Here is a 9,165-nt window from a genome sequence, read left to right on the forward strand (position 1 = left end):
TATTGATGGCTTTATCTTGACTTAGAAAATTTGGCTAAGGTGAATATTGGCTAATATGTTGAGTTGATTCATGATTTCATATGTATGTGACTTTAGTGTCTAATGTATATATATGAGCTAAGTACCTTGAGTTCCTCTTTCGATGCTCAAATGATTAAATAAATTTATTTGTTAAATTAAGCTCAAGAGCAAAGGCGAACTAAATCCGATAAAGGGAAGGAAAAAGTGGTCGAATAGCCATCGAAATTGTTCGACAACATCCGAGGTAAGTTTTCGAGCAATGAGACTTAGTTTATGATTTGATTAAGTCATAATGTATGTGCATAGAGATCGTGTTATAAAGCAAACTAAACCATGCTGTTTGTATGTGGCTAGTGAGCCGAAATGGGAATGCTTAATACGTGACTTGTGTTTGAACTCTAATTATGAAAATGAAATTAGATGTGTCATGATTTATTGATATGTGCATGAATGTTCGGATGATAACCGGGCTAAGTCCCGAGAGAATTTGAGCTAGTGGCTAATTCCGGGCTAAGTCCCGAAGGCATTCATGCGAGCTACTATATCCGGGCTAAGTCCCGAAAGCGTTTGTGCGAGCTATTATATTCGGGCTAAGTCCTGAAGGCATTTGTGCGAGTTATTATACCGGGCTAAGTCCCGAAGGCATTTGTGCAAGTTACTATAACCGCGCTAAGTCCCGAAGGCATTTGAGCTAGTGGCTATATCCGGCTAAACTCCAAAGGTACTTGGTTTGAGAACGAGTGATCTTGCTGTAATAATTTAAATTGATACGCTCGTAAAACCCAACGATGAGGTACGTTTCGTATATGCATTAGGGTGGTGATTCCGTTTAAATAATATTCGCTCAGTAAATTAATGAGCTTCCGGCCTTGGCTAAGTTGATCTTTTGTGTATGAATATAAGGGTTGGTAATGTGAAGTAAGTATGATATTGAGAATTTGTGCATATGAGATTATCCGTTTAGCCATATGAATGCTATACTTTGGTTGTGTCTAATTTCATGGCTCAAACTTACTAAGCATTAAATGCTTACTCTGTTTCTTTGATTCTCTGTTTTATAGATTTTGAGTTCATCAGCTATCAGACTCGGGATTGTTGAAGTCGAAGTCGTCCACACTATCAAAGCCCCTTTTTGGTACACTTTTGGTTGAACTTTGAAATGGCATGTATAGGACTACCCGTTTTGTTGTTGGTCATGGACCCTTTGGTTTTGTATAAATTTGGATAGCCATGCGAAAATGGCTTATATACACTTTGAGCTTAGTATTATAATCGTCTTGTATGATGTTCATTAAGAGGTATGGAAATGTTTGGGAACGACTAGCCGTTGGAATGGTTAATCATGATCATATTTTGTGCTATATATGCTAAAGGGCTAGTTGAATCATGGAAACTATGTAATAGGTAAAGTCTACCTTAAAAATAGATGCTGATAGCAGCAGTGATGTGAATGTGAAAAATCACTAAAAATAGTAGGAATGGAATTAAATAGTGAATAAATTATGTAATCGAACCTTGATGAATATATTTTCTTAGGAAAGTAACGAAACGATCATATGAATAGTATATTATGAGATATTTAAGTTTTCGCGAAACAGGGCCAGAATGGTTTCTGGATTCCCTTTTCCTAATTTGGAAATTCATTACACATTAACCAGAGATAATTAGAAGTCATTACATATATTTATAGTTTCCTTTTTGAGTCTAATTTCTATAGAAACAAACGGCATCAGTATTGAAGCCCTGTACAGGGAGATATCCAAGTCGTAATGCGCAAAGATCAGTGTAGTCGAACCCTGAAACAGGGGAGACTTTAACTAATAAACTGTACTAATTGGCTCGACCAAAAATTCTAGAAACAAATTTGTAGATTGATATATGAGTCCAGTTTCAGGAAAAATTTACGAAACTGATTTTCGAGTTTTGAAACTCAAGATATGATTTTTAAGGCGTCAATGACGCAGTAACCCGTGTGCCTGGAAATTTTTAAATGGACTATGGAAATAAGTGAATTAAGGCTGTTAACCCCTCGTGTCCGACCCCGGCACGATCTCGGGTACGGGGTGTTACAGAATACCCTGATAATTCTTCAAAGAAAGAAATTCCAGAAGAAAATATCATTTAATCCCACTGAAATCAAATATAACAAGAACAATATATCTTCCCATACATATATATCAGATGAAGCATCAAGTAGAAGAAACAGAATCATAATATCATATGTATTCTCTCATCAATTCTTATCAGACAAAATGAAATAGAATACCTGATGAAATAGAGCAATATAAATTATAAACCAGTCAGACTACCAATGCTTTCATCCAACACCAGAATTAGAACACATTCCCATATAACAAGAATTTCTTCAGAAGATCAATAGCCATAGAAATATTTCTGAGAACGGGTCAACACATAGAACATCTCAAAAGAGACTGCTAAATCTGTCCAGTCATAACTGTCACACTCAGATAGTTCACATTTCAAATATCATTTCCCCAACTAGTTCTGCCGTCACAAATTTCATATTAAACCATTCACTAAAGAAGGCCAGTTCTAAATAAATTTCGATTTACACTTTTCTCGACCTTGCACTTGAGTAATTCGATTTACCAAAGAGAATTCCTTCTCTAATTGGGATAGTGCATAACTCCAATAATCTTTACGTCAATCCGATACTTTACTGGCTCTGACTTTACTTATCAGCTCATTTTCAATCTCTGATCATACTTATAATTATTCTATCACTAAACTCTTTGGGTTCTCAACCGGAAACTTATTCAATACAAATCTCATGAAATTCCATTATAAGTACCACTTCGATAAGGGGGAGGGGTTGTAGGACCTCTGACTCGACTTTCTTATACATACACATATGACATAACTCCCATCATCATAGCAACATCATCAAAATCATGTCATTCATTCAGGCAATGCAATATTCATGTTGGCTTACACAAATTTTCCTATTGTCCATTTAGACAATATACTTATGCATACATTCTATGTTTTCTAGATAGCTTTACTTATCCATTCATTTAATTAAATTAAGTCATGCTCATGACATCATATAAGACCAAACAAACATAGATATTTGCATCACAATCACAACTTTCATTTCGTGCATCATCATGTACATATCATTACAATCATATAATTCAGTCCAACAATTTAACATAGATAAGTTCATTTCATTATAATCCTTTATCTCATAAAAATTATATATCATTAGCATTCATCAACATTCAACGTCCAAATCAAGACAAGGACATTTTCATTTGTATCATAATATTATGACTTTTATTCATACCTCTACTACTTTCTATTTATTCCGTTCATCTTATCAAGTAAGCCATATACACTACATCATATGAGCATGAAGCAAATATGGATATTTATCACATATGTATCATAAACTTTTATTCATACTTTTCTGAACCGAGACTTATCATAATCATAATTTTACTCAAATACCTTCACATAACATTGAACATGGTCAGCGCAGCTCAGTTGGAGAGTACCCTGTCTAAATAAGACGGTACTCATACGCGTCGGAAGACATCACACTATCACAGATCAGTGGCATGTATAGCTAAACTTTTACACAAGCTAGGTTAGTCCGAGAACCGACTAAACCTGCTCTAATACCACCAAATGTAATGCCCCATACCCGAGACCATTGCCGGAGTCGAACATGAGGTGTTAATAGACTTAATTCATTACTTAAACAGCTCAAACAATTTATTTTTAAAATTTTCAGTCAAGCTAGCAATCTGCGTCACAGTCGCTTAAAAATTCATATCTTGAGTTACAAAACTCGAAATCCAATTTTGTAAATTTTCCCTAAAACTAGACTCATATATATATTTACTAATTTTTTTCTATAATTTTTGGTCTAGCAAATTAGTACAGTTTATTAGTTAAAGTCTCCCCTGTTTCAGGGTTCGACTACTCTGACCTCTGTGTATTACGAATCAGATATCTCCTTGTACAGAATTTAAATGAATATTCCGTTTGTTTCTAATAAAACCAGACTCAATAAGGAGTCTGTACATATAAATCATGACTTATAATTATCTTTGAACAATTTATGGTGAATTTCCAAATTCAGAACAGGGGATCCAGAAATTGCTCTAGACCTGTTTCACAAAAATTTAAACATCTCATAAAATATAACTCATTTACTTGTTTTGTTCATATGAAAATAGACTCATAATTCTTAAATTCCATAGTTTATTCATCATCTAATTGTATCTCTACTATTTTTAATGATTTTTCAAACTCACATCACTGTTGCTGTCTGAATCTATTTTATGGTAAATATTACCTATTTCATGGTTTCCATGGATTAGCTAGCAATTTAGCATACATAACACCAAATATGATCATGATTAGCCATTCCAATGGCTAATCATTACCAAGCATTTCCATACCACTCAATAACCATATCATAAGGCCATATATACAAAATGATTATAATGCTATACATGCCATACTCAAAATATACAAGCCATTATGCCAAGATGGTATATGGATAGTGTGAGTGTGCCTCCGACCGTTCCCGATTTCCGAGCTGGCTTGTCAACACTACAAGGAATAAAAAGGAGGGAGTAAGCATAAATGCTTAGTAAGCTCACATGCAAATAACAAGTAACACAACTACATACGCAAACATAAAACATCATTTGCATAATCATCACCGAGACATTCACATCACATTTTCATTTATCATCTTACCATATTGTTGTTATATCGAGTTTTCAACCCGAGGGTTAAGTACATACCTGTTCAAAGTATTCATTTCACAACACTTACCAATACGTCCCTTTCATCTCGAGTATTCCTCCATTTGAGTAGAATTTTACCCGTTGAACACATCGGAATATAATTTGGATACATGGAAAGTTTACATATAAGTGCCACATATGTAGCCAAGCTACCATGTAACCCGCCCATAAGCGAACTCGGACTCAACTCAACGAGCTCGGGCGTTCGCATCCATGAGTGAACTCGGACTCAACTCAACGAGTTTGGATGCTCAACCATCCTAGTGACATGTCACTTGTATCCTAATCTATTCCTAAGGTTCAAACGGGCGTTTTCCTCGATCACACATCTTTGCCATCTTCCACGGAATATCGAAATTGATACTTCGGTGATAGTTCATACTCATCAAGTAATTCACATAATTACATATTATTCAACAATAACCACAAAGCATAATATTTCATGATAATAATTAGCATCATATCATATAAACAACATTAAATTGCTTAAAATGACAATTATGTTACTACATTTACACATGAACTTACCTCGTATGCGAAAATGGCTACTTTTACCATTTCGTCCACAACTTGGTATTTTTCCCCATTTTAGCCCGAATTTTAGTTTTCCTTGCTAATCGAGCTTGGAAGCTTGAAAAACCCTAGCCATGGTTTCTCCTTGCTATATTCGGCCATGGGGTTGAAGATGAGCAAAATTGGCTTTTAATTTTGTATTTTAATTCATTTTACCCCTAAATGACCAAAATGCCCTTACTACTAAACTTTCCAAAAATTCCATCCATGTCCAATTTTTGTCCATAGACTTAGAAATTGGTAAAATTGTTATTTAAGACCTCCTAATTAATATTTCAAAACAATTTCATACTAGAAACTTCTAGAATGCAAGTTTTACAAATTATTTGATTTAGTCCCTAATTTCAATTTAAGCACTTTATGCATAAAATTTCTTCACGAAATTTTCACACAATCATGCAATCATATCATAGACCTCAAAATAATCATAAAATAATTATTTCTATCTCAGATTTTGTGGTCACGAAACCACTATTCCGACTAGGCCCAAAATCAGGATATTACACGAGGAGTTTATACTCCTCATTCCTGCTATGAATCTCATCAAAATAAGGTTTTAGGTAGGTATTGTTTACCTTAAAAGTGCTAAACTTGAGATGACTTACCTCGACTGTACTGAATGGGAAAATGCTAAGTACCGTAAGAGGGATTTTTTCATTCGGTTTAGCAGTGACAATGTGAGGATCTGCGACATCTAATAAGACTTTATCTCCAACCTTAAGTTTATTTGGAAAGGTATTGAGCTTGTTTTGGTGTAGTTTTGGTTTATCGTGTGTTATCGGTTTATGTGTCCACCGTTCATCTAGCTCCTCGATTTGTAGCCTTCGTTCTTCATGAATAGGTCCTCTACTATTGCTTAAAAATGGCTCATGTACTTCCTTCAAACTCATTTCCTGAAAAGTAGGTTGCACTATATTGTTAGTTTTAGTAGAATGGTTTAGACAATCACCTTCAATTTTCGATGTGTTACCGGAATTACGAGCTTGAAGGGTGATTGTTTCATCTCCCACACGGAGTGTGAGCTCACCTGTGCCAACATCGATAATCGTTCTAGCAGTTGGTAAAAAGGGTCTTCCTAAAATCAGAGGTGTGTTGCTATCCTCCTCTATGTCTAGAACAATGAAGTCAACGGGAAATATAAATTTATTGATTTTAACTATCACATCTTCAATAATACCCCTAGGAAATCTTATAGTTTCATCTGCTAATTGAATGCTCATCCTAGTCTATTTGGGTTTCCCAAGACCTAGTTGTTTAAACATTTTGTAAGGCATGACGTTAATACTATCCCCTAAATCATCTAATACATTAATTACATCTAAACTACCAATTAAGTAAGAAATAGTAAAACTCCCTGGATCTTTTAGTTTGTTGGGTAGCTTATTCTGCAGAATAGCTGAGCAAACTGCGTTTAGCTTCACATGCGAAGCCTCGTCCAACTTTCGCTTATTTGCTAAGCCTCGTCCAACTTCCACTTATTTGCTAAAAGCTCCTTTAAAATTTTCATTGCGTTTGGCATCTGTGATAAAGCTTCAATAAGCGATAAGTTAATATGTAATTTTTTTAAGAGTTTAAGGAATTTACCAAATTGTTCATCTGACCGGTCTTTCCTTGTCGCATTGGGGGTATGACACATGAGGTTTGTATTCTGTACTTACCAGCTTTGGGTCATTTTGGTCTACCTCACCTTTACCTTTGCTTATCTCAGTTTCTTGCCTTGGTTCTGGTTCAGGTGTGACTAACCCTTCCTCATTTTGACTAGTAATCACGTTGAGTTGCTCCCTTGGGTTAGATTCTGTGTTGCTTGGCAAGCTAACTTGTGGTCGTTCAGAAATCAACTTAGCGAGCTATCCAATCTGAGTTTTGAGCCCCTGGATTGATGCTTGTTGATTTTTGAGTGCTATCTCAGTATTCTGAAAATGAGTTTTTGACACCGAGATGAATTTGGTTAGCATCTCTTCAAGGTTCGGCTTCTTTTCTTGCCGGTAAGGTGGTTGTTGAAAACCCGAGGGATGTTGTGGCCTTTAATTTCCTTGACCGCCCCACGAGAAATTGGGATGGTTCCTCTAACCTATATTATAAGTGTTACTATATGGGTTATTTTGGGATCTAGAGTTATTGTTACCCATATATTGGACTTGTTCCTCCTCGATGCTAGGGTTGAAGGGTTGATATTCCGTGCATGCTCCTCCTCTATTATAATCGCACCTAATCACTGGATGTATCTGAGTAGAACCATACAAATCGTCAATCTTTTTATTTAAGAGTTCTACTTGGTTAGATAACATAGTAACCGCGTCAAGGTTGAAGACACCGGCTACTTTTGTCGGCTTTGTTCTCATAACTTGCCACTAATAGTTATTCAGTGACATCTCCTCAATAAATTCGTAAGCCACCTCAGGTGTCTTATTATTGATAGTTCCTCCAGCGGCTGCATCAATCATCTACCGAGTCAAAGGATTCAGGCCATTATGGAACGTTTTAACTTGTAGCCAAAGCGGTAACCCATGGTGAGGTCACCTTCTTTAAAGGTCCTTGTATCTCTCCTATGCATCGTAGAGTGTTTCTAAATCCATCTGCACAAAAGAAGAGATATCATTACGTAATTTGGTTGTTTTAGCCGGTGGAAAGTATTTTAATAAAAATTTTTTGGTCATTTGTTCCCAAGTAGTGATTGACCCTCGTGGTAACGAGTTCAACCATTGTTTAGCCTTATTCCTTAACAAAAAGGGAAGCAATCGAAGGCAAATGGCGTCATCAGAAATGCCATTTATTGTAAAGGTATCGCAAAATTCTAGGAAATTTGCCAAGTGAGCATTGGGATCCTCGTCCTACAAACCATCAAACTGAACAAAATTGTTGTATCATTTGAATTGTGTTAGGTTTTAGTTCAAAATTATTTACAGTAATAGCAGGTCTAATTATACTTGACTCAGTTCCTATTAAATTAGGTTTAGTATAATCATACATAGTGCACGGAGCAGGATTTTGATTAACAGCAATTGCAGGAGGTAGCAGATTTTCTTGGTTTTCAGCCATCTCCTCGGTTGTGGTTTGAATATTGTCCTCTTGCTCGTTCTCTGTGTATCTTAAGCTTTGCCTTATTTCACTTTGGTTTCTACGAACTATGCGATCGATCTCGCTGTCAAAAAGTAATGGTCCTGACGGGTTTCTTCTAGTCATAAACTATAAAAACCTGCCAGAAAAAGGGAAAAAGAAGAATTAGTAATAAAAATTAGAATAAAATTTAAATCACAGTAAAAGTAAATGGCTAAAGTAATAAAAATCGAGTGTTCCTAATATCTTAGTTCCCCCGCAACGGCGCCAAAAACTTGATACTTGATATTCGTGACATGTTTTAAATATTTATAATGAATCGTTCTTGAAACTAACTATTATCATGATGAAGGCAAGTGTACCTATCGAATAGTAGTATAGCTTTAGCAAGATTAGATTGTCGAACCCAAAGGAACTAAAAGTACTAGTAATGACTGTCTTTTTACTATCTAGCCTAAGAATAATGGAGTTTGTTTTAACTAACTAATTAACTAAACTAAGAATTCGCAGAAAATAGAATTAGGGAATTACTTTTGGAAAAACGATTGAATTAAGACAATACCTAAGGAAAAATCCACCTAGACTTCACTTGTTATTTGACTCTGAATCGGACGATTTATTCATTTGACTTGATCCGTAGAAATCCCTAAGTTATATTATTATCCCTCTCGAGACTAACAACGTCTAACCCTAGTTTGAATAATTGAAATCTCTTTCTAATTAACTCCCT

At 35.4% G+C, this 9,165-nt stretch overlaps 1 non-coding gene across 1 annotated transcript; it reads left to right on the plus strand.

Annotated features, from left to right (window-relative positions):
- Positions 1-7,880: 7,880 nt before the first annotated feature.
- On the plus strand, positions 7,881-7,987 carry LOC121212824 (small nucleolar RNA R71). Its single transcript, XR_005908198.1, has one exon. It is a non-coding gene; the product is annotated as a small nucleolar RNA R71 (small nucleolar RNA).
- The last annotated feature ends 1,178 nt before the right edge of the window (positions 7,988-9,165 follow it).

The sequence above is a fragment of the Gossypium hirsutum genome, chromosome A13 (assembly GCF_007990345.1).
Source record: "Gossypium hirsutum isolate 1008001.06 chromosome A13, Gossypium_hirsutum_v2.1, whole genome shotgun sequence".
NCBI lineage: Eukaryota > Viridiplantae > Streptophyta > Magnoliopsida > Malvales > Malvaceae > Gossypium > Gossypium hirsutum.